We start from the raw sequence: 26,626 nt of genomic DNA, 5'->3' as shown, positions 1-26,626 counted from the left end.
CCGCGCGCGAGGCGGAGGGGCTAGTGCCCCTCCTCCCGCCCGCGCGCTAGGTCTCTTGCGCAGGGATGCGGCTGTCGTGGGACCGCGAGAGTCAGGTCCGCGCAGGCGCGCGCCGTCCCACACCTCGCGTCTCTCACCCTTTCCCCGGTCGCGCCGGAGCAAGGCACTTGGGCCCCTCTTGCTTACCTACGACCGCGTCTCCCCAGCCCTCTCCTTCTCCGCCCGCAAGAGGAGGGTACGCCGCCCCTGCGGAGGGGTATGCCGCCTTCCCACGGGTGACCTCGCATCTGCCCCTGATACATCTTAGGAAACAGGACGGGGAAGAATGGGCGTTTTGTGGGCAAGGATGAGGTAGGCGAGGTGCTTTGGTCCTTACCTGTCATTCACTTCTATCTTCTTTGAGTTCCTTTTTTTTTTTTCACCCCCACCAGCACATGCCTGTCATGACAAGAGAAATGCACAAGTTATCCCTCTAAGTTAGCCAAGTGATATTTGTCTTCCAAGCAGCCGTGGTGTAGAATGATGGACTGTGGGGTCTACTCATTAACCAGTTTACAAATAGTTGGACTGAATGATTGCTTGTGTTTTGTCAACTCTTTTAATATACATGGAATAATCAAAGTTGTTGATATATAGTTGTATTAAATAATGTCGCTACAGTTTCAGAGAGGTAGTAGCACCGAGAGGGGATTTAGGATTACAGAAGTCCTCTTGGACCTGAAGGATCTGAGATGAATGTAAAAGGATCATTGCTTAGGAGACAAAGGACAATCTAGGTGAAAGTGGAAAAAATATTTTTTTATTTAAAAAAATGTTTAGATGGTAAGGTGGGAGTCAACACGATAACCTACCCCTGAAAAGTGAACCTCCTGAAAAAGAGCAAATATACACTACATACAGTTCTTAATTTGATAGTTTTTGACATCAAACAAGACCTAGGAAAATAGTTTGGTAAACTTCTCACCTACTTCTTGCTTAAATACTTGACCTACTCTCTGTTTAACCTTTTGTCCAATTGTTGGTTTAGGATGCTCCATTTAGAGGCCACGGAATCAGGTGTGTGATTGCGTCTGCTCTTTGACACTGTTAAAATAATGTGAATACTGTTTTTTATCACATTTAGTTGTTTTCCAGTTGATTTGGTTGTATATCCTTTGACTTTATTTTATATTGGGAACATCCTAGAGAATAAGAATTATTTTCGGTTCTTTGTTGAGGACTTGACCCAGGGCTATAAATAATGATATTTATGATGATGTCAAATTTATAACATGCTTATTTCAGAACTTGAAAACTGTTATAAGTGAGAAGAGCTTTAGGAAGAGAAAAGGTAATTAAATGTAATTGATTTATTGTCTCAAGCAACCACAATCTTCTTTAATGCTCTGTTGCTGAAATTAACCAAATAAAATGTAATTTATCAAATATATTTACCAGATTAAAGTTTTTGGATTGAATTATGGTTTCTCAAGTCTCAACCCCAAGTTTTGTGTATCATACTGATTCTAATAGATATATATAGGTATAGATATATAGATATGTAAATATCTCTCTATATATACATACATTTTTTAAAAATCCAGTTAAGTCATAATACCTGGAGAGTAGATAAAGATCAGGGCTCTACTCATGTACTTTGATGACCTAGCATAGTTCAGTTTAGTTTGGCCTGCTTCTAGAAAATTGATTACTACTTTTATATTGTGAAATCCTGGATGCTTTTTATGAAGAACAGATCCCCACCCTCACCTGCATTCACACGCACAAAACATTAGCATCTTTTTTTCCCAAGTTTTTTTATTTAAATTCTGATTAGTTAGCATGTATGGTAGAATTGGTTTCAGGTGTAGAATTTAGTGATTCATCGCTTACATATAACATCCAGTGCTCATCACAAGTACCCCCTCTATTCTCTGTAGTTAAGAGTCTATTATGGGTTGCTTCACTGTCTCTTTTACTTGTTTAATACAGTGTGAACTTGTTAAAACATCTTCAGACATTTTTCTAGCCTCTTTGTAGTAGAGGCCAACTTAAGTCCCTTTATTCACTAGGGGGCGCCTGTCACATATAAGAAACTCCTAGGCAAGTAATGACAAATCTAAGTTAGGGGTGGCACTTAACATTTCCTCCGCACTACCTGGAAGAGTAATAGGTTTATTTGCATTTATGAGCTATTAAATATACACCAAGAACAAGAACCCTAGAACTTACTCACTCAGGAGCTCTATTACCCAGCATAGAGACTAACAGTCCAGTACATACTCAATTCACAAGTGGTTTACAAATACTAAAGGCTGACCAAACCAAAGTCTACCCAATCTGTGCAGAGGGAAAGAGACCTGCACATTTACTCACCTAGAGTGGCAGCCATTTAACCAAGATCTTGGTGGCATCATGACAGAACAAAACCAAATATAAGCATTCATAGTATCTGCAAAATTTTTAGGACTAGAGTTTTTGTTATGGGTTAAATACAAGTAAGATAAAGTTATCTACAAAAACTGAGAGAGGATATGATTATAGTAAAAATTGATTTTATCTAAAATAGCAAAGTATTTTAACATTTCTTACAGCCCATACAGAATTAACATAAATCAAGCTAACCATTGTTTCTCTAGTATTTCTGCCTTTCCACGTTGTCAATAATATCAGCAACCTGTGCTTTCAAAGGAAAGTGAACTTAAGAATCTGTTGAGCCAGAGTGAAAGCAGGTAGCTTGATGAAGAATTGTAGAAAGACCTTAAATCTTACAGAAGTAAATTATAGCTAATACTTAGGAGAAAATCATTGGTAATACATTTGACCCTTGAACAACACAGGTTTGAATTGAATGGGTCCACTTATGTGGATTTTTCCCAATAAATATATTGAATAAATTTTTGGAGTTTTTTAACAATTTGAAAGGATTCAAAGATGAACCACATAGTCTAGAAATACCAGAAAAATTAAAAGGTATGTCATGATTGCAAAAAATATAGATAGATACTAATCTATTTTGTCATTTGTTACCATAAAATATATGAAGATCTCTTAACAAAAGTTAAAACTTATCAAAACTTACCCACACAAACATTTAAAGACCATACATGGCACCATTCACAGTTGAGAGAAATGTAAACAAAGGTACTATTACATCATAACTGCATCAAATTAACTAGTACATACTGTAACACTATAATAATTTCATAGCCCCTTCCTGTTGCTACTGTGGTGAGCTCAAGTGTTGCCAGTGTCTGCTTAAAACACTGTATGATACTATTCATCTCTGTGTGAATAGTTTGCCTTTCCAGTAAATTGCAAACCACAGTAAAAAGTGATCCCTTAAGGTTCTCACATATTTTTCATCATGTTTAGCAAGATGTTTATTCATGTAAACCTTGAATAACAAGGTGATAAACATGGGACCTATACAAAGTGTCACTAGTGATGCTAGAAGTTCTCCCAAGAAGCAAAGAAAAGTCATGATATTTTAAGAAAAAGGTGAATTGCTTGCTATATGTAGCATAGATTGAGGTCTGCAGCTGCAGTTGCTTGTCATTTCAAGACAAACGAATCCAGTGTAAGGACTGTTGTTTACACAAAAAAAAAAAAAAAAAAAGCAAGAGAGAAGGGAAGTCATGAAGCTGTTTGTGCAGCTCTGCCAGCAGGTGCAGAAACCTTGAGTTTTTTGCAAAACCCCTTTTATCTTGTACTAAAAATGCAGCTTTTATGTGGGTTCGGGATTGATGTAAGAAGGGAATAGCTATAGATTCTAATGTGATTTGAAAAAAAGCAGCTATTGTATGACAACTTAAAACAAAAGGAAGCTGCAGTATGTGATGTTGTATTGTAGAATTTAATGCCAGCAAAGGATGGTTTGATAATTTTAAAAAGAAATTTGGCTTTAAAAATGTCAAAATACAGGAGAAGCAGCTTCTGCCAACCAAGAAGAGGTAGATGGGTTTGCAGACACCATTAAGGAATTAAGAGAAAGAAGGAAAGAAAGAAAGAAAGGGAGGGAGGGAGGGAGGAATCATTAAGGAGAAAGGATATCTGTTTAAACAGGTTTTTAATGCAGACACAAGTGCCCTATTCTGGAATAAAATGCCACAAAAGACATTTATTAGTAAGAAAGAGACGTGAGTACCAGGATTTAAAGGAGGAAGGGATAGGCTAACTGTACTGTTTTATGCAAACGCAGAGGTTTATGATCAAGACTGTTCTTATCTACAAAACTACTAACCCCTGAGCCTTGAACGGAAAAGATAAATACCAGCTGCCAGTCTTTTGGTTGTACAAAAAGAAGACCTGAACAACAATAACCCTTTTTTCTGGATCAGTCCCATTAATGCTTTGTCCCTGAAATCAAGAAAGACCTTGTCCATAAGGGATTGCCTCTTTAAAAAATTAACATATAATGTATTGTTTGTTCAGGGATACAGGTTTGTGATTCATCGGTCTTACACAATTCACAGCACTCACCAAGGCACATACCTTCCCCAGTGTTCATCAACCAGCCATCCTATCCCTTTATTTTAGAGAGAGAGAGTGAGCAAGCAAGGGTAGAGGGAGATAGAGAACCCCAAAGCAGACTCCCCACTGATCACGGATCCTGACAGGAGGCTCAATCCCAGGACCCTGAGATCATGACCTGAGCCAGCCACTTAACCACCCAGGCACCCTGGAGATTGCCTTTTAGCATTGTTTTGATACTGGACAATGCCTCCGGCCACCCAGAACCCCATGAGTTCAATAGCAAAGTTGTTGAAGTGGTCTCCTTGCCCCCAAACACAGTATCTCTAATTCAGCCTCTAGATCAGGGGGTCATAAAGACTTTTAAGGCTCGTTACACATGATACTCTGTGGAAAAGATGGTTAATCCTATGGAAAAGAACCCTGATAGGGAGAACATCATGAAAGTGAGGAAGGACTACACCATTGAAGATGGGTTACTGTTACAGAAAAAGATGTGAAAAATGTCAAGCCCAAAGCAATAAGTTCCTGCTGAAAACCTTGTCCAGATCTTCTGCATGACTTCATAGGATTTATGACAGAGCCGATCAAGGAAATCACAAGAGAGATTGTAGATATGGCCAAAAAAAAAAGTGGGGGGTAAAATTCGAGAGCTAATAGACACCACACAACAAGAATTAACAGAAGACAACTTGATGGAGATGGAAGATGAGTGCTTTTGAACCAGTGCCGGATGATGAGGAAGAAGACATAAAAGAAGCAGTGCCAGAAAATGAATTAACATTAGACAATCTGACAGAAGTATTCGGATTATTCAAGACTGCTTTTGAGTTCTTTTATGACAGAAACTTCTATGACACATTTGCTTTATAATTAACAGTGGAAGAAAGATTGGTACCATATAAAAACATTTTAGAGAAAAGAAAAGGCAAAAAATTCAGATAGAAATTTTAGTGTATTTCTGTAAAGCTACACTGGGACACCTAGTGTGTTTGCCTCTCCTGCCTCCCCTTCCACCTCCTTCACCTCTTCTTCCTCTTGAGACAGCAAAGACCAAAGCAAAGACCTTTCTCTCCTCCTCAGCCTACTCAGTGTGAAGATGTTGAGGACGAAGACCTTTGTGATAATCCACTTGCACTTAACGAATAACAAACTTATCTGTTGTGTATGTATGTATATCTTTGTGTAAAAATCTCATAACTGCAGCAAGAACTGTGAGTTGTTTTATGTCATCATCATCATCACTCCTTAAATATTCATTGTCTAAAGCAAGGTATGTGGGGCTTGGACAGAGTTGGAGAGTCTACATAGACATAAGGTGAGTAATATTTAATGATACCCCTATATACACAATTTTGTTAACTTGTCTAATTAATTTCTTAGCATAACTTTTTACAAGGAAAATTTCCGAGTCAGAGAGCTTTATTTATTTGTTGATTTTTAGCGAGCTTTAGTTTAAAATGTTTGATACATGATTACTCTCTAGAAATGTATCAATTCACAATGCCACCAAGATCTATGAAAGTGTGCTCATATGCCCACACTCCATTCTCCTTACTGAATTTAATTATGCTTTGTAATCATTACCAATCTGATAGGCAAATATTATTTCATTGTTACTTTGTGGTTTATCATATTTATTGGCATTTTAGCTTCTTTAGAGAACTGCCTTTTTACATTCTTTGCACACCATTAGTTGTGTCTAATTTTCTTATTGATTTGTAAGAGATTTTATGTAATAAAGTTAATAAGTTTGTCTGCTATATATGTTGCAAGTATATTTTCCCAGTTTATTTGTCTCTTACTGGATTTGTTATAATACTTTTCAACTGGGCATATTGGAGGCTGGAAATAAGTTAGACTCACCTACCACCACCTCCAAAATAATTATGTATCAAAATGTCTTGTGATCATTCTCAAACTGTAGAACCCCTGGAATTTCCAATTGACATTTCTAGAAGCATATGCTACTCCCTTTCCAAGGAGATTTCCAAGAATCTTTTTTGTTTTCCCCCTGAGCTTTCCACGTATGTTAACTTCAAATAGCCTGCATTGGGTAATCATCATTTTGGGGTCATCCACTATGTACACCTAGTGTATAGTCTCTCTGTTATGGTCAATGCCAGTGTCCAGTCCTCCTTCACATAGCCATCCTTTAAGGCCATTTAGCCAGACTTCTACTCATGTGTTACAGAACAGAGAGATAAATCTGCCAAACCATGGTATTTCTGCCAGTTTTTCCTGGCTTGGTTACACCAAGAAAAGTTCTCTCACTCTCAATTGAATGTTGTCTGGGTTTCCAGTTCCTTCATTTACTACATCCTGTAACATATCCATCTTTACCAGTGATATAAACCTTGACCAAGAAATCAATAATAAATGGAAAATGTTGAGGAGAATGCTTCTTCACCCTGCTCTTGTCTTCCCATTACTAAAATTGAGTCTGGTTTTATTATAGGAAAAAATAGACGGGCTCCTGAGGGGAAATTAAGTCCTCATTATAGAGGAAAGAAATTGGCTATATTTCAAGAACTTAGTATAAAAATCTGACCCTTGGTTCCAGGCCAGTGTTTAGCTAGTTCCAGAAGCCATCTTTCATGAGACATCCTGAAATTCTGGGAATGCCTTAAGGAAAATGACTATATGTAAATGAATTTAAAGAAATTTTCTAGTAATTAGCTAATGTGCAGTGGGACATGCACACAGGATGAATAACTATACAAAAATGAATAATGTCCTTCAGACTTTGTAGAAACAACTTCTGCTCTGATGAATCCATACACAAAACCAAAAAAATATCAGTAGAGGGAAAGTATTGACTTTTTTTTTTCTTTTTTAATCTTGACTTTTGTGCCATCACTTATATATCTGGTCCCTTTTTTTGTTTGTTTGTTTGTTTGTTTGTTTTTTCTTTCTCACCAGCTCCTTCTCTTCTTTCTGACCTTTGAATGTTAGAGTTCTTTCTAGCTGCTTTAATTGTCTTCTCTTTTTCTTAAAATCACACTTCCTACCTAAATTATTTGATCCATTCTCATGGCATTAGTTGCCACCAGTTTATAACTCCAAGAATACATATCCCCACCCTAGATCCTTCTTTCAAGCTCATATCTTACATGACACCTTCTCTTCGATGTGCCTTAGACGTCTAAAATTCAGTGTACTAGAACCTGTCCCCCGCCACATTTCATATTTCTCTATATTTCCATATATGCCAAAAGTCATTACTGACACTTTATTCTCTCTTACCAATCCATGACCAGCTCTCAGTTCTACATGCAAAATTTGTCTTTGACTTCTTCCATCCACCTCAGCTCTACTACATACACTTTATCGTAAGCCTCCATCATCTCCTGCATCTAATCACCTCAATCACCTCTTAACTGAACTCTCTGCATCCATTTCTTGCCTTTGACAATTTATTCTCACAACAGTTTAAGTCCTTTTTTTAAAAAATTGCACATCAGGCTATGGTGCTTCTTTGACTTAAAACTTCTTAATGCTCCCACTGCTCTCAGGAAGCTTCCTTCCAAGCCTCCACATATTCCCCTGCCCCTTCTGCCCTCATCCTATGATGAAACTATTCTTGACTTCTTTCAGTTTCTTCAAAAAGCCAAGCTCCTCCTTGCCTCAAGGCTTGTGCACACAGATTTTTCCTTTCTGGGAATGCTCCTTTCATAACCTCCTCTATTAAAACTAACTTCCACTTTACTGTTAACATATCACTTCCATCAAGAAACTCTTCCTGGGGGGTGCCTGGGTGGCTTAGTAGGTTAAAGCCTCTGCCTTTGGCTCAGGTCATGATCTCAGGGTCCTGGGATTGAGCCCCACATCAGGAATCTCTGCTCAGCAGGGAGCCTGCTTCCTCCTCTCTCTCTGCCTACCTCTCTGCCTACTTGTGATCTCTGTCTGTCAAATAAATAAATAAAAACTTTTTAAAAAAGGAAAAAGGAAGCTCTTTCTGGGGCACCTGGGTGGTTCAGTCATTTAAGCATCTGCCTTCTGCTCAGTTGTGACCTCGAAGTTCTGGGATCAAGCCCTGCATTGGGCTCTCTGCTCAGTGGGGAGCCTGCTTCTTCCTCTCCCTCTGCTCCTCCCTGCAGCTTGTGGTTTCTATCTCAAATAAATAAATAAAATCTTAAAAAAAAAAAAAAGAAGAAGAAGAAGAAGAAGAAGAAACTTTTCCTGATTTCCATGACTAGGGTTTATATGCCTTCATGGTATCTTTTCCTTTTTTTTTTTTTATCATACTATTTATATCATTTAGTATTATGTATGTATATATGACAGAGTAACTGCAAATAAGAGTGCTTAAAACATGATGGAAGCTTTTCTTTTTACAACTTACTGGAAGTTTCTTTTTATGACTTAGGCTGACCAAAGCTAGTAAAGAGAAAAGGGTCAGTAAAAAGTAAGCATCTTATAACAACTTCAAAATACGTTAAGTAAAAACAAAAACAAAAACAAAACATTAAGTAATTTTTAGACTAAGGTTAAGAACTAGACAAGTTCAAAATCATTGTCAGGGACTTTAATACCCATCTCCTACATTTGAATAAATGGACCAAAAAAATAGATTTGTATCACAAAATAAATCACTTGAGCTTGCTGAAGCTTATGGGATACTAAATCCAGTTAAATAAGAATACACATTCATTTTAGTACACACAGAACATTCACAAAGGTCTAGGATTTTCTGGGTCCTCAATTATCAATAAGTTTCAAAGTATTGAAATAATATACTCTATTTCTCTGACCACAAGGGGATTAAATTAGAAATCAATAACAATAAAACACTAATAACATTGCTAATTATTTATATACTAAGCAACATAATCTTAACACATGGGGCAAAAAAGAATTCCAGTTAGAAATTAGAAAGAACCCCAAACTGAATAATAGTTATAACACAACATACTGAAACATGTGGTATGTACCTAAAGCAGCTGTGAGAAGAAAAGAAATAACTTAAAACACTTTTATTAGACAAGAGGAAAGATTTACAATCAATGCTCTAAGCTTCTAACTTAAATAGCTGGGGAGAAAAGTAAAATCAAAATAAGTAAAAGAAATAAAAGAATAAAGAGAAGAAAATAGAAAATAGCCATCTGAAAAAATCAGCATGGCCAACGACAGTATGTGAGTCAACCTTTGAAAATGTTAAGAAAATTGATAAACTCTGAGCTAAGATAAAAAAGAGAATGAAAGAAAGATATTATCACAGAAACTGCAGGCATAAAAAGGATAATAAGGGGGCGCCTGGGTGGCTCAGTGGGTTGGGCCTCTGCCTTTGGCCCAGGTCATGGTCCCGGGGTCCTGGGATCGAGCCCCACATCGGGCTCTCTCCTTGGCGGGGAGGCTGCTTCTCCCTCTCTCTCTGCTTGCCTCTGCCTACTTGTGATCTCTCTGTCTCTCTCTGTCAGGTAAACAAATAAAATCTTTTTTTAAAAAAAAAGGATAATAAGATAATATTATGAACAACTTTATGCTTCAAGATTTGATAAATTGGATAAAATGGACTAGCTCCTCAGAAAGTGTAACTTACAAAACCAAAGCAAGAAGAAATGTGAAATCTGAATAGCTGTAAACTATGAGAGAAATTAAGTTTGTAATTTAAAAATTCCAGGCCTAGGTAGCATCATTGCCAAATTCTATGAAACATTTAAGGAAGAAATAATGCCAATCTTACATTTTTTTTTTTTTAAGAATATGGACGAGAAGGTAACTCTTCCTAACTTATTTTATGATGTCAACATAGCTCTTTTTTCAAAATCTAACAAGGACTTGTCAAGAAATGTAAAGTACAGTCTAACATCCTCATGAACATAGATGTAAAAATCCTTTTGAAATTTATCAAAACAGGGGCGCCTGGGTGGCTCAGTGGGTTAAAGCCTCTGTCCAGCTCAGGTCAGGATCTTAGGGTCCTGGGATTGAGCTCCGCACTGGGATTGAGCCCCACATTGGGCTCTCTGCTCAACAGGGAACCTGCTTCCCGTCTACACTCTCTCTCTCTCTCTCTACCTGCCTCTCTGCCTACTTGTGATCTCTGTCTGTCAAATAAATAAATAAAATCTTTCAAAAAAAATAGAACTCAAACATTAAAAAAAAAAATTATCAAAGCGTATTCAACAAAATATAAAGAGGACCATACATCCTAATGGGTATGCACTAAATAACAGCATGGTAAAATACATGAGGCAAACACTAATAGAACTCCAAGAGAAGTTGAAAGCTCCATTATTATAACTGGAGACCTCAACACCCCTTTTTGAGTAGTTGTTGGGTGAAGCAAACAAAATATTAGTAAGTATACAATTGACCTAAACAATACTATCAATCAACCTGATCTGATGCAAAGTACTCTTAACAACAGTAGCATATGCCTTCTTCTTCTTTTTTTTTTTTTAAGATTTTATTTATTTATTTGACAGAGATCACAAGTAGGCAGAGGCAGGCAGAGAGGGAGGGGGAAGCAGGCTCCCTGCTGAGCAGAGAGCCTGATGCGGGGCTCCATCCCAGAACCCTGAGATCATGATCTGAGCTGAAGGCAGGGGCTTTAACCCACTGAGTCACCCAGGCATCCCCATATGCTTTCTTCTCAAGCTAATATGGAACATTCACCAAGGTAGATTATATTCTAGGCCATAAACACATGTAACAAATTGAAAAAAGTGGAAGTCATACAAAGTACGTCTTCAGACCATCATACATTCAAACTAGAAATCAGTAACAGAAAAATAACTTGAAAAACCTCAAATATTTGTAAATTAAACAACATATTTCTAAATAAAACATGAGTCAAAGAAGTTTCAAGAAAAATTTTAAGACATTCTGAATTAAAATGAAAAGATAGGGCTTCCTGGGTGGCTCAGTGGGGTAAGCCTGTGCCTTCAGCTCTGGTCATGATCTCAGGGTCCTGGGATCGAGTCCCGCATCAGGCTCTCTGCTAGGCAGGGAGCCTGCTCCTTCCTCTCTCTCTACTTATGATCTCTCTCTGTCAAATAAATAAAATCTTTGAAAAAAAATGAAAATATAACATTAAAACTTGTATGATGCTGCAAAAGCAGTACTTAGAAATTTTTTACAGCATTAAATGAATATATTAGAAAAAGAGATCTTAAATCATTAAACTTTTACCTTAGGAAGCTAGAAAGAGAAGAGCAATGTAAATTTAAAGCAAGCAGAAGAAAAGAAAAATTAGAAGAGAAATTAATGAAATTGAAAACAAAAAACAACATAGAAAAATCAACAAAACTAAATACTACATCTTTGAAAACAAAATAAATTGATAAAGGCCTAGGGAAGCCAGATAAAGGTTTAAAATTGATAAGCCTCTAACCAAACCAACTTTAAGGAAAAAGGAAAGAAGACACAATTATTAACAGAAATGAAAAAGTGGTCATGGCTACTGGTTTCATGAAGACTAAAAGGATAATAAACGAAGACTGAGCAAATCTATGTCTACAAATTTGTTAACTTAGATGAAACAGACCAATTTCTTAAAGGATACTGCCAAAATTTATAAAAGGAGAAATAGAAAATGTAAATAGAATTATATCTATTTTTAAAATGTAATTAATAATTCATAACCTTCCAAAAAAGTATGCAGGCCCAAATGGTTTCCCTGGTAAATTCCACCAAACATTTAAGGAGAAAATGACACCAAATTCTCTACAATCTCTTCCAGAAAATAGAGCCAGAGAGAATACTTTCTAACTCATTCTATGAGGCCAAAATTACCCCCATACCAAAACCAGATAAAGACATTACAATAAAGGAAAAAATTAGAGACCAAGATCTCTCATAAACACAGATGAAAAATCCTCAAGAAAATATTACCAAATTAAATCTAACAGTGTATAAAAATAATTAGACACCAAGATCGCGTGGAACTTATTCTAGTTATGCAAGGCTGGTTCAATGTTCAAAAATCAATGTAATCTTTCATATCAACAAGCCAAAGGAGAAATTCTTATTGGTCTTATCAACTAATACAGAAAAAGTATTTGACAAAATCCAACATCTATTCACAATTAAAACTCTCAGCAAACTGGAAATACAAGGAATTTCCTCAACTTGGTAAAGAATCTCTACAATCTATAGCTAACATCCTATTTAAAATGAGAAAATGAATACTTTCTCTTTAAAATAATGAACAGGATGGATTGCCCATGTGGCTCAATTGGCTAAGTGTCTGCCTTTGGCTCAGGTCATTATCCCAGAGTCCTGGGATCAACTCCCACATCAAGTCCCACAGTGAGCTCCTTGCTCAGTGAGGAGCCTGCTTCTCCCTCTGCCTACCGCTCCCCTACTTGTACTCTCTCTCTCTCTGACAAATAAGAAAATAATAAAATATTTAAAATAGTGAATAAGACAAGGATATCTTCTCTCACTACTCCTGTTCAACATTGTACTGGAAGTCATAGCCAGTGCAATAAAAAAGAAAAGGAAGTAAGTGTATACAGATTGGAAAACAAGATATAACATTGATTATTTATGTGGAAAATCCTAAATAATCAACAACAAAAAATTTGGGGCACTAATAAGTAAATATAGGAAGTTCATAGGATACAGGGATAATATACAGCAGTCAATCGCTTTACCAATAATGAACAAGAATTTGAAATTTAAAAATAGTATCATTTATAGTGGTATCTATGAAAATTAAATATTTTGGTATAAATCTAATTTAGGTATATAATGTAAATTATATACAAGCTCTATATACAGAAAATGCAAAACCTTAATGAAATAAATTTTAAAAATAGGTAAGTAAATGGAGAGAAATTATACAATTGGAGAGAAATGATTAGAAGGCTGAATGTTGTTCAGATGTCAATTTTTCCCAATCTGATCTACACATTCAATGCAATACCAATCAAAACTCCAGAAAACTATTTTGTAACTATTAACAGACTGATTGTAAAGTTTTTAAGAAATGCAAAAGATTAGCAAACACAATAACTGAAGGACATAATCAGAGAGTTTACACTACTTAATGTGAAGACTTGCTATCAAGCCACAGTAATCAAGGTAGTGTGGTATTGAAAAAATGGATGCAGAGAATAATGAAAAAAATATGAAGTCCAGAAATAGACCCACACACATATAGTTGACTCATCTTTGACAAAGGAACAAAGCCAATTCAATGGAAAAAGGATAATCTTTTCAACAAATGGTGCTGGAAAAATTTTATATCCATATGCAAAGCAAAAGAAAACACAACAAAAAATTAGAGGCCATCTTTTATCAAGATTATCTAAAATTGGCATAGACCTAAATGTAAAATGTAAAATAATGGAACTTCTGGATTTTGGGAAAGGTGGGATAAAAATCTAGGTGACTGGTTTTGGAATTGAGTTTTTAGATACAGCATAAAAGCATAATCCATGAAAGAAAAAAATAATGTCATTAAAATAGAAACTTCTGCTCTGTGAAAGATGGTTTAGAGAATGAAAAAAGCCACAGATTTGGAGAAAATATTTACAGAACACTTCTCTGACAAAGGACTTGTATCCAAAATATACAAAGTATTCTTAAAACTCAACAGTAATAAAACAAACAACTCAATTTACAAAAAAAAAAAAAAAAAAAAAAAAAAGCAAGTGATCTGGATACCTCACCAAAGAAAATATACAGATGGCAGATAAACACACGAGATGTTCAATTTGCTATTAGAGAACTGCAAATTGAAACAACAGTGGTGTACTATATGCCTATTAGAATGGCTAAGTTTCAAAGAAGCCTAACAAATACCAGTTGCTGGTAAGGTTACAGAGCAACAGGAACTCTCTCATTCACTGATAGCATGAATGCAAAAGAAAAAAAAAATAGTACAGCCATTTTGAAAGACAGTTTGGCAGGTTCTAAATATAGTTTTACCATATAATCCAGAAATTGTGCTCCTGGGTATTTGCCCAAATAATTTGAAAACTTATATCCAAAAAAAGTCGCACATTGATGTGTATAATAGCTTTATTCACAATCACTGAAAGCAACCAAGCTGCACTTTAACAGATGAATGGATACACATGTTGTGGTACATTCATACGGTGAAATAGTATTCATCAATGAAAGTAAATAAGCTATCAAGCCATGGGAGACATAGAAGAAACTTCAATGTATATTGCTAGTTGAAAGAAACTAATCTGAAAAGGCTATATATTATATGATTCCAATTGTTTGACATTTCTGAAAAAAAAACTATAAAAACAATAAAAAGACCTGTGGTTTCCATGGGCTCAGGGAGATAGAAGGAGGTTGAATATGTCTAGTACAGGACATTTTGTAGAACAATGAAACTATTCTATATGATACTGTAAGGGTAGATAAATAACACTATGCATTTCTCATAATCCATAGAATTTTACAGAATTTTTCTTAATCATTTAGGAGGTTGGGGAATCCCAAGATGGAATACAGACTGTGACAAAAGAATCTAATTATATTACAAAATGTATAGTATGACCTCACTGAAAAGGGATCAGGGTAAAATTTACAGTTGTAAGTAAATTTGGAAATGAGTAGAGTCTGTAAGACTAAGGGCAAAAGGAACTGCTGATAGTCAATGTACTCTAGTTGATAAAGTGGATTCCCACAGGATAACAGGTCAACAATTCTGATAATGTTATATGTGTATACTAGAGTTGAACAATTAAGCAAATGCATGGTAAATTATTTGAGTTGGGTTTCTCATTGTTGGAGTGGAAGTTGGTAGGTAAGCTAGGAGAGGAAGCTAAAATGATCCATGTAGTAATAGATTAGAGTTGGGAGACACCACTGTAAACTCATGTTTAGCTTGATATAGATGCAGATGGTTACATATAGATGTATTTATTGATATGGTTGTATACATACACAGGTTAGTATATGCTTTATCAGCTGAGAGGGGCTTCAACGTTTTGATACCCGATTAGTAATAAGCACACTTAGTACCCAGATTTTGGTCTGTAATACTATTCTCCAGTTGAAATAACCAGGGATCCTTAGAAAAATACTGATTCTAACACTAGGGCAGGAAAAGTATATGAAAATCTCAGAACATCTTTTAGTACTAGAAATTAAAAGAAATTAAAAGGGGAAAAGCAATTGGTGTAGCTATGGCAATAGAACACAAGAGACAACTGGAAGAGCTCCCAATGCCCAAAGTTGGAACAGTTTGAGCAACAAAATAAAGTAGTATTGTATTGTAACCCAAAGTGTAAAATTAATACTTATGCATACATGCTGGTATAAACAAATGATTGGATGGATGGGGAAGAAAAGAGAAATATATCTTGCACAAGAACTCCAAATAATAATGTAGATACTCCACATTCAAGGAGATGGAGCATAAGGATGCCTGGGTGGTTCAGTTGGTTAAGTGTCCGCCTTCTGCTCAGGTTATGATCTCAGAGTCCTGGGAGGGAGTCCTGCATCAGGCTCCTTGCTCAGTGGGCAGCCTGCTTCTCCCTCTGCCTGCAGCTCCCCCTGCTTGTGCTTCCTCTCACTCTCTCTCTCTCTCTGTCAAATAAATAAATAAAATCTCAAAAAAAGGAGGTGGAGTATAACACCCCATTTCTTAAGTAAGGGCTACACATAGTGACTTTTTTCCAAAGAGTACAATATGGAAAGGGAAGGAAAAGAGGAACTTTACAATGGATAAATCTAATAAACACTACCTCAGCCAGGTGATCAGGTTCAACATCAACAATGATATCTATGTATAACCCTTGCTCTGATGTAATGAAAATGGTGCTTTACCTGTGTGGTCTTTATACCCCAAACACATAACCCAAGTAGAATCATGTGGAAAACGTCAAATGAGTTCCAATTGAGGGACATTATATAAAATAACTAATACTCTTTAAAAATTGTCAAGGTCATCAAAGACAAAGAAAGTTTGAGAAACAGTCTAGCCAAGAGGAGCCTAAGGGGACATGAAAAGTAAAAGTAATGTATTATCCTGGATGGGATCCTGGCATAGAAAAACAACATGAAGCAAAAACTAAGGAAATCTGAGTAAAATACTAACTCAGCATTGGTTCAGTAACTGAGACACATGTACACACTAATGTAAGATCTTATTAATAAGGGAAACTGACTGTAGGGTATATGGGACTCTTTTTCAGTTTTTATTTAAACCTAAGTTGTCTAAAAATACTTTTTAAAATCATAAATAAAATATAAATAAAGCAAAAATAAACATAAATAAAGCATAGAAAAAATAGTTATAATCTTTTGCAGTAATTTCAGTTGTAGGAATATTATCTTTTTTTTTTTAGATTTTATATATTTATTTAACAGATGGAGAACACAAGTAGGCAGAGAGAGAGAGGAGGAAGCAGGCTCCCCGTTGAGCAGAGAGCCCGATGCGGGCCACCATCCCAGGATCCCGGGATCAGGACCAGAGCCGAAGGCAGAGGCCTTAACCCACAGAGCCACCCAGGTGCCCCCAGTTCTAGGAATATATCTTTAAAGAAATAACTACTATGTATCCTGTAGTAAAGTAGGTTTTACAGTAGTACCCAGAGCATAAGCATGTTGTGAAACTTAAATGAGGTCAGCCATATACAGTAGTATGGGCACTCAATAAATATTCTTTGCTACTATTTTTGTTATTATTCAAAGCTGATTTGACTCAGGCAAAAGAACTGATAGTGCAATAGAAAGATAAATAAATGAGCTTATCTACTGCCTCGGTTTCTGGAACCCAGTAAATATAGTAGTAATAATGGCATTAACCTCAACAACATTAATGGCAAATCTAAGACAGAAGTATGATGGAGTGCAGTGGAAACAGGAAGATCTCTAACTTAGACTAGATATGTCAGTGGCTTTCTAGAAACTATAAATAGCTAAGTAGAGTCATGTAAATAAGTGTTAGCTAATTCATGTGTTCATTCAACAAGCATTCACTGAGGTATTACTATGTATTATCAGGCACTATTCCATTGTTTTGAGAAATCAAAAGTGACTTCCCCACAACATTACTGCCTTCTGTAACTTGTACTTTTTTCTTTAAAATAGTTGAAATCAACCATTATCATATCTGGGGCCAATAGGCATTCTTTGGGAAAAAATTCTCTTGAGAATTAGAAAGTGTTATCCTGGTCAGGATATATATAGAATTAAATTGCATGGGTTTGTCAGTGAGTAGGACCTAAATAATCATAAACTTCTCCCCATTTCTAAAGTCAAAGTGGAAAATAAAAGAATACTATGAGTTATTAAACCAGGAAACTAAATCAAGTCTGTAAGTACTAAGGCTTATCTGGTAGAGCTAACTAACTGATCAGCAACATCTTAAATTATAATTGCCATAGACAAATTAGGTTAGCAACATTTCTTATATTACTAGTCATATTTTGGTCTAGAATAATACAAAAAATATCCAAGTAAAGGATGACCTGTGAATTAGTGCAAACTTAACACAATTGCAAAATAATAAGTCTCTTGGTAAATTTCTGGTAGCATGCATTCATTCTTTTCTGATGTAGGGTAAAGAAGGATAAGACTGAAGAAAGGCAACACATTTTGAGCACATTTTATTAGAGGCTCCTTATTTTCCTACTTTGTCTGCAACAGATAATAGATATTAAGAGCAACTAGGAAGATAGTATGTTATAATGGAAAGCATCCTGGACCAAGAATCAGGGAGATCTCAGTTCTGGTTATTTTTTTTTAACAATTTATTTATTATTTGACAGAAATAGAGAGAGAGAGAGAGAAAACAAGCAGGGGGAGTGGGAGGGGGATAAGCAGGCTTCCCATTGAGCAGGGAGTCCGACATGGGGCTCAATCCCAGGACTCTGGGATCATGACCTGATCCGAATGCAGATGCTTAACCAACTGAAACACCCAAGTGCCCTAACTTGGAATTGTTAATTGTTTTGATTGTTCTGAAAAAGAATAACATGAGCTATATTCTCTAGTCTTCGATTAGATATTATTTTCTCTCTCATAAAGTTATTGATGGATATATTGAAAAAGGAGAACTTAAGAATTCCTTAGAATTTTTCTCTGTCCCCTCATGACCAATACTTCTATCCCTTCTCCCTATATCATGTTTTCTTTTCAGTCATTTCATCGGAGGTGAGAGAAATACACAGTTCCTCTAACAAGTGGTCTTAAAAGGACAGCCCAAGAGGTGCTGCACAGTGATTTTTAGCTTCCTAGAAGAAGTAGATGTGGGTAACAGTCCTCAGAAGTATCCTTGACCTGCAGGAGCATTGAGGAGGGAAACAGCAGGTACTCACATTTTGGAAAAAATAACCGAGAAAAGAGAGAAGGTCTTAGAGATGGATTGATTCCTGTACAGTAACAGAAGTTATTTAAGAGTAGGGACTGTATCCTATTCATCTCTATGTCTATGATGCTTGAACAGTGCCTGACAGTGAGAAGGTGTTCAATATAGATGCCATTTAATGTTGAGTGGATGGATGAATAGATAATGGATAGATAAGTAGATATAATAGACTTATCTAGAAAATATAGACTAAAGGATTGTATCACAATCTCTTTCAGTCTTGTTCATGAGGCGGGATTGAAGGTAGGGGTGGGAATAACAACCATGTACACACATGCACACACCAGGCATTCTATCTCTTTGTTTAATTACTGGAGCCAGTCTCTACTCTAATTACCATTTGGCAAAAATAAATAAGACCAAAGTACAATGAAAATTGTTATTTACAATGCACTAAGCTTTACTGATTTGCTAGCTAGGAAATAGTCAATTATAGTATGTGATGAATAGTTGTAAAAACCTCTAGTCACTATAATTGATATTTAAGCATTTTATTCAGAATTTTGGAGCATTGTAGACGTAAACAAGCAGAGATTTCTTCTGAGTAGGAATGTGGGGCAAAAGAGTAAAGTTTAATAAAAAGAAAGTCAAAAAGAGTAAGAAGGCAAAAACCCCCAAACATTGTGACAATAAAACAGCTGGAACTAAGCAATGATTTCTTGTAAGGTACACATTCTAAAATATCCTTTTTATGCCCAGACTGAATATGATTTTACAGCATCTGTTCCCTTTGATATCATGCAGCAAAAATGAGTGTATTTTATAACACTGCTGGTAAGTAGTAAAAAAGAAGCTAAAGCTACCTTAGTTACTATTTTGGTATTTCCAGCATAGCCCTTCCTGTTCCATAGGCTTTTGATTAAAATATTAATAAATAAGATATGAAAGGAAGTAGCTTATATTAGAGGTAGCAAAGTGAAATTCCCACAACTTCCCTAAAAGTGACAAAAATGAGTGATGTCTTTGTGTCTTTTGACACATATACTCTCCAATAAATACAGAAGGACAGATAAAAAGTAGAAAAGCCATGATTTTCCAACAGCTATAGTAATAGTTTATTCTGGCTAGAACCATTAATAGATGTTAAAATTATTGGTGGAAGGATTGTTAAGGAACAGGATAGTCACATAATCTGAAACATCACTTCACACAGATCCCATTAATTACAAAGGGGAGAAAAGAGTTTTACAATGGAAAATTGGCTTCTGAGGTGAAGCCCTAAAAAGGCTACCAAGTATGTAATACTACATTATATCATTTCTCTAAAAGGGCAGGCAGAAAGCTCCTGTGCAGCTCCTCTTCACAAGACTTTCAGGGAAACGGTCAGGTTCAGTTATAAAATGAAATACAGATGAAAGTTTTGGAAGTCAGTTTCAGCAAAATGTATCAGCAGCAAGTATTTCTGGGAGATTCTGTGTCCTCTCATGTATTTTATCACACACATCTTTAAAAACAAAGTCATAAGAGTAATACACTACAATACTTTATTTCTGGAGTTGTGCATATTTGTGTGTGTAAATGGTAAGGGATGTATCTGTGTGTTTGAGAGATGGGAGATTGGTGTGGGAGGTTGGATCAGTCATTATTATGTATCTCACAAAAGGTATCTCTCTCTTCTGTCCTTGCCTTGATGTTGGGGCCAATGCATCAAAAAACACAGCAGAGAGAAAAATATATACAGTGAACATCCTTATGCTGAACATTTCAGTAACTCAACACTGAGAAACTCATGTGACTGTGGATTCACAGTCCCTGTGTAGCCCAGTCCTCAGAAGCCTGGCCTGTCTCCCTCCCTCCTAGTCTGCTGTACCCCCATAAAGCCCAGCTAGCTCTAGGCATGCCTGATCCAGTACCTCCCTCATACCAGGGCAAGAGCCCCTCACCTGAGCCCCAAGTTTCACATATATACCAACAAATACTTTTATTAACAAACATGTTCATTCTTTGTTATTCATCCCTTGTCCTAACCCCATTCAACTCCAAGGAAATGCTTCACCAAACCTTTTGTCCTAGGACTTTTGAAACAAGAGGCACCTGCCCCCATGAAGGTTTTTTGGTTGTACCACTCCCAACAATGGAGATGGACACTGCTTCAGAGCAATTAGTGGTAGAAGTGCTTAGGTAAGAAAAAGACTAATTAACTTGTCAAATTGTTCCTCTTAACATCATTCCCAGTAGTGTGGAACATCCATTTCCTTGCTTCTCTTTGTGTTTCAATGTATGGGTCTGAAGGCCTTTACCAATTAATGGTGTTTGTAACAGTTTACATGGCTGTCTAGTATGGTAGCCTTAACCACAACCTCAGGTGTTGTTGAGGCACCTGAAATGTAGGTAGTCTGGCAGAGAAGTGCTACAAGTGTAACTGAGACATCGAATTTTTCACATGCAGTGTGAAAAAAGAATGTGAAAGACCTCATTAATTATTGTTATATAGATTACATGTTGGAACAATATTTTAATACTTTGCATTAAATAAAATATATTATTAAAATTAATTTCAATTATTTTAAATGTTTACTTTTTAGTTCTAACAGGAAAACTTTTAATGTAAAAAATTAAAAGTCATGCATGTGGCTTGCATTACATTTCTATTGGACAGTGCTGATCTAGACATAATTTTTATGAAGTATGATACTGATTAACAATTACATGGACATGCAATGCTAGAATTGTGAAGAGTTTTTTTTTTTAATTGAGATAAAACTGACATATATTACTTTCAGGTGGACAACATAATGATTTAATATTTGTATATATTATGAAATGATCACCAGAATAAGTCTAGTTAACATCTGTCACCACACATAATTACACACTTTTCTCCTTATGATGAGAACTTTTAAGAGATCTACTCTCTTAGCAAGTTTAAGTATATAATACAGTATAATTAACTGGAGTCACTATGTGGTACATTGCATCCCTAGAACTTAATTATAGTTTAATTGAAAATTTTTACCTTTGACCACCTTTTCCTATTTTTTTTTTCAGCCTTCACCCCCCTGTCTCTGGCAACCAGGAGTCTGTTCTCTGCATCTGTGAGTTTGGGGTTTTTGTTTTGCTTTATTTTAAATCTCACATATAAGTGAGATCATACAGCATTTATTTTTGTCTGATCTTTTTCATTTATCATGATGCCCTCAAGGTCCATGGGTGGATATTTTTATTTTTATAAAAAGGTCTACTAAGATTTAATTAAATATTTAAAAATGATTTAGAAAATCAACTTTATTTAATAACTTTGATTAAAATTTTTCATATGCGGGCACCTGGGTGGCTCAGTTGGTAAAGTAGCTGCCTTCAGCTCACATCATGATCCCAGGGTCCTGGGATTGAGTCCCACACTGGCCTCCCTGCTTAGCGGAGAGCCTGCTTCCCCCTCTGCCTGCTGCTCCCGCTGCTTGTACTCTCTCTCTCTCTGTCAAACAAATAATTAAATAAAATCTTTTAAAATTTTGTTTTATATGCATTGATTAGAATTTGTATTTTGACTTAATCTTAATGTACATATAATTTGAATATTTTAGAAGAAAATGACTTCAGAAAAATATATGTAAAATATGTTTAATTTTGCAAAAATACATTCAAATTTTGTACTCTTAACATAGTTGCAATTAATTTTTAATCTTTTGGCTCTTTACTATCAATAGAATACAAATAATGTAAAAATCTTTACTGGAATAATACAATGAGTGATCTTTTTCTAATGAAAGTAAGAAAAATAAATTTGTGGAATGAGTCAAATTAGAAATTATTTATAAGTTATAGAGTTTTATGTTATTATTAATATAAACATCTCTGGCCCATCAACAAAAAGATCCCTAAAATGTAGAGTAATAATTAAATTCAAACGTCTTTTATGTTTTGCCAACTAACAGTAAAAACCAGCCATAGCTTTAAACACATATTTTACTTTCGTTATTATGAATGTACTATTGTTTCAGTAAGAGGAGAGAACATACTTCATTTTACAGCTTGTTAGCCTGAACTGTAACATTTAAATGTTTAGATATATGGTATATGGACCCCTATTTGTACTCTTGCTGTGGAGCTCACAAATGTTAGGAACGGACCTTTTCTGATCATAAAGTTTGGGTGACCCAAACTTTCTAAGTGAAATGGGCTATCCTCCATGGAACCACATCATATGGAGCTTCCATGGTTTCTGGGGAGCTCTCAGAGCTGACAACATTTGTATGGCCCTCTCAAGTTCTTTGTGACCCAACTCAAGGGTCCACCCTAACTCATCTGCACATTTACACCACACTATGGATGAAAAGGAGTGGATCTAAGAAATTGGTGAGCAAGAGAATGAACCTAACAATCTCACTGCATATGTGTTTTCCGACTTTTGCCCTTTCCAGACTAAGTTAAATAGCCCCGCTGGCAATTGCAGAGACAGGTTTAAAGCCAATTCAAAATTTCTGAACTATATGCAATATCACAGCTGTGGTGCCAGCTTTTAGTAGAAACTGGGTCAAAGGGTGGAGTAGGTAGGAAGTGATGCTCTTCAAATGGTATACTCAGCCATCTGTCAACTAAGCTGATAGAGGAGGAAGGCTCTTGAAGAACCCAAGGGAAAGTTGTGAGCAGAGTGGTTTATTAAGTTGATTCACATATTGCTTAAACCGTCAAAGAGACTGTTTACTCCACTCTGAAAATTAATGGCTATTTTCACAGACTAGAACTATAGAATTATGAATGATCATTATGTCAGAAATAAAAATGGATTGGAAGCAGAAGCCCAGAGTTCTCATCCTAGTTTTGCTATTTTCCAGACATATAACCCGGGGCAAGTCAGTAAACTGGTGTAGCCTTCAATATCCTACCTGCAAAATGATTTAAAAAAAAATGTCAAGCCTATTTCATAAATTGATATGAGGATCAAAGTAAAGCACTTCTGAAAATTAGAAGGTTACTGAAGCTCCTGGGCGGCTCAGTGGGTTAAAGCCTCTGCCTTCGGCTCAGGTCATGATCTTAGGGTCCTGGGATCAAACCCCACATCAGGCTCTCTGCTCAGCAGGGAGCCTGCTTCCTCCTCTCTCTGCCTGCCTCTCTGCCTACTTGTGATCGCTATCTGTCAAATAAATAAAATCTTTAAAAAAAAATCTAAAAAAAAATTAGGTTACTTACAAATAGAAAACATTACAATTTTTTGTTGCACTCTTGATATTTCCTTCAGAAACTTATAACCAATTTCCTATAATTGCTATTACCACAACAAATTAATATGGGTTTGTTTGATGTGATTATATTGTGAGATGTATTTCTTTCCCAAATGACTGCAATTCAGAACTCTAAATCACCAGTTATTAAATATCCAAACTTTATTAAAGTACTATTCCAGAGAAACTTACTTTTTTTAGACCTCAGTTTCACTCACTAAGAGTATTATATTTCCCCCCTGAATTCCTATGTCTCTTTCCCTCTCCTTTTATTTAAAAAAATCAGATGACTTATTTTCTATAAGATACTTATACTGTCAAAAAATTATCATCTGCCAATGTCTGCTTTTCTTCTGTCTCTCCTTCCTGCACTCATCTACAGTTTATAGAGAAGGTGTCTCTTAATTTTCTCATCTTGATAGTTTTTACAGAAAGGGACCCTTGTTGCTCCTTTCTTCATCCCCAAAGCCATCTATCTGTGGGTTCCACTCGACAGGACTAGTTGGGCTAATGGACACTCCCTGTGCAACCTTGCCTTATCAGATAAATCAGGGAGTGAGCCTCTGACAGGTGCTGCTGTCACTACCCGGGATGTCCATGGCGCAAGTGGCACATAATCAGACTGTGTACACACGTGGTTGAGCAAGAGACTATGGGTGGGTGACTTTTTCCTCGCCCCAGGTAAATGCCTTGCCACATCTGTGTGCTGAGTCAGTGAAATCCTTTCTTAGGATTTGAAATAAAAGAGAACAATGTGAAAACATTAAGACATTGCTCCCATCACTAAAAGTTGCACATTTAATTATGCAAGAAGAAAACTTCAGGTGCCTAAGTATTAGGATAAAATAATGTATTAAATTCTTTTCCTAACTGAGGAAAGGCACTGAGTTACTTTATATATTAAGATAATAAGTTAATTCAAACCCCTCCCAGGCAACACAATTAGAAGATAATTCTAAATAAATAAATAAATAAGAAAAGACTTTACCCACTCTGTGTCTTATATTTAATTTGCAAAAATTATTTTAGAATTTCAAACACTGTTTATTATGTTTATCCTCACAGCTGAGTGTTACAAAGTTGTGTAACACAGATTGATGACTGGACACCCCCAAAGTTTTAATCAAACACAGGAACAGGTAGAGCCCTGGGTGGGTGGAGCCCCAGTTTTCACTGAATTTCCCACCAGCCAATAAGAATGGGGCATGGAGTTAGCTTTCATTTCAAGTGTTTTATAGGTTATAAACAAATATGGTAGTTCTTGCACTTTTGAATTTGTGAATTTAAATTACATTATGGCTTTTAACATACACATTCACAAACTGGACAATGGATTAGAGAGAACTAATTATTAATGAATTAGTAATTGATTTTAATTAATTAATAATTCTTTGTTTGAACGAGATGTTATTGTTGAGCTGATGATTGTAGAATAGTATTTAGGCTCACAGGTATATAACAGACATCTTCACTTACTCCTTGGCCCTTCAATTTGAAAACAGCATAACAAAGTATAAAAACTAAAATTATGTTGAAAAAGCACCACGATTCCATCATCCAAATAAAGCAACTATTTTATCTGCATATATCCTTCCAGTCAATATATATTGACAAGTAACCCATGTCTCCAATCTGAGGAGTACCATGGAGGATTTCCAGCAGAATTATTGAAAGCCCAAATTCCTTCCAGACCTTAATAGAATATCCTTGGTGTGATTGACTTGTGTGTTCCTTTTGGTGGCCTTTAAATTGCTCTTGCTGCCACCTCATGGCTTCCGTTGTTGCTGGCTGCTTTCTTACCCAGGGTGTGGGATGGCTTTATGTGATTTGAAAGCTTGTCACAGCTGAGTTTAGTTGAAGATTTTCTTGTCCATCAGGATAACAACCCCGAGGTGCAGCTCCTGTAGGCTCATACCTGTCCGAACATGTCTGGGAAATTTGTGAACAGCCTATTTTCCTGGGAAGGGCCAGCCTATGGAAAACGCTTGAGTTTTGTCTCCTGCTTGACTACAAGGCATTTGGGGAAAATTATGAGGTATTCTGACAGAAATCAAATTGAGAGGGGGCTTTACAGAGTCTCCTGGAAAAGAATTCATCCTAAGGGTAGAAGAAGGGAGACCTAATGAACTACCCAGTATCAAACCCTTAGTCATCAGAGAAGAAAAGAGATTCTGAATATAACTTTGAGACCCATCACATCTGTTCTTAGCCCCATCCCATACATTCTTGTCTGGGTCCTAGGTCAAATGAGGACGGTAAGTAAAAATTAGAAGAACATTCACTGAACACTTCATAAAACATGAAGGCATACACACAGATACATTGCATTGTTTTGGACCCCTCAGATTGGCCAGAGACAGATAACCCCAATTTGCCACAGATCACCAAGTTTTGGTTCTGCGAACGTTTAAGAATGGCAGGGTGTGGCGACATCCTTTGCACTCAGTAGAGTAACAGCAGGGTGAAGAATGAGATGCTTAGGCGACTAGGATCTGGGGAAGGCGTGGTGACCACTGGAGGAGAAATGTGGTATCTAGTAAGATATCTGTCTTTCTGATCACAAGTAAAGCATCCCCTATGACTCTCAGAAATGCTAAAGGGAGCATCTTAGGGGTTGAAAATCAAACTTAAGCAACTAGGGATAATAAGAGCTGAAACCTGAGTCATCTTCCAGTGACCCTAAATGCACCTACAGGCTGGCGAGGTCCCTTCAAAGCTAGATGCAAGC

At 36.3% G+C, this 26,626-nt stretch overlaps 1 long non-coding RNA gene across 1 annotated transcript; it reads left to right on the top strand.

The window, feature by feature from the left end:
- The first annotated feature begins 154 nt into the window (after positions 1–154).
- On the top strand, positions 155–20,862 carry LOC131833661 (uncharacterized). The gene is made up of 3 exons (XR_009354565.1): positions 155–351; positions 18,509–18,678; positions 20,750–20,862. It is a non-coding gene; the product is annotated as an uncharacterized LOC131833661 (long non-coding RNA).
- The last annotated feature ends 5,764 nt before the right edge of the window (positions 20,863–26,626 follow it).

The sequence above is a fragment of the Mustela lutreola genome, chromosome 6, assembly GCF_030435805.1.
Source record: "Mustela lutreola isolate mMusLut2 chromosome 6, mMusLut2.pri, whole genome shotgun sequence".
In the NCBI taxonomy this organism is placed as follows: domain Eukaryota; kingdom Metazoa; phylum Chordata; class Mammalia; order Carnivora; family Mustelidae; genus Mustela; species Mustela lutreola.
The sequence above is the reverse complement of the archived record's forward strand: the minus strand, read 5'-3'. Positions and strand labels throughout refer to the sequence as shown.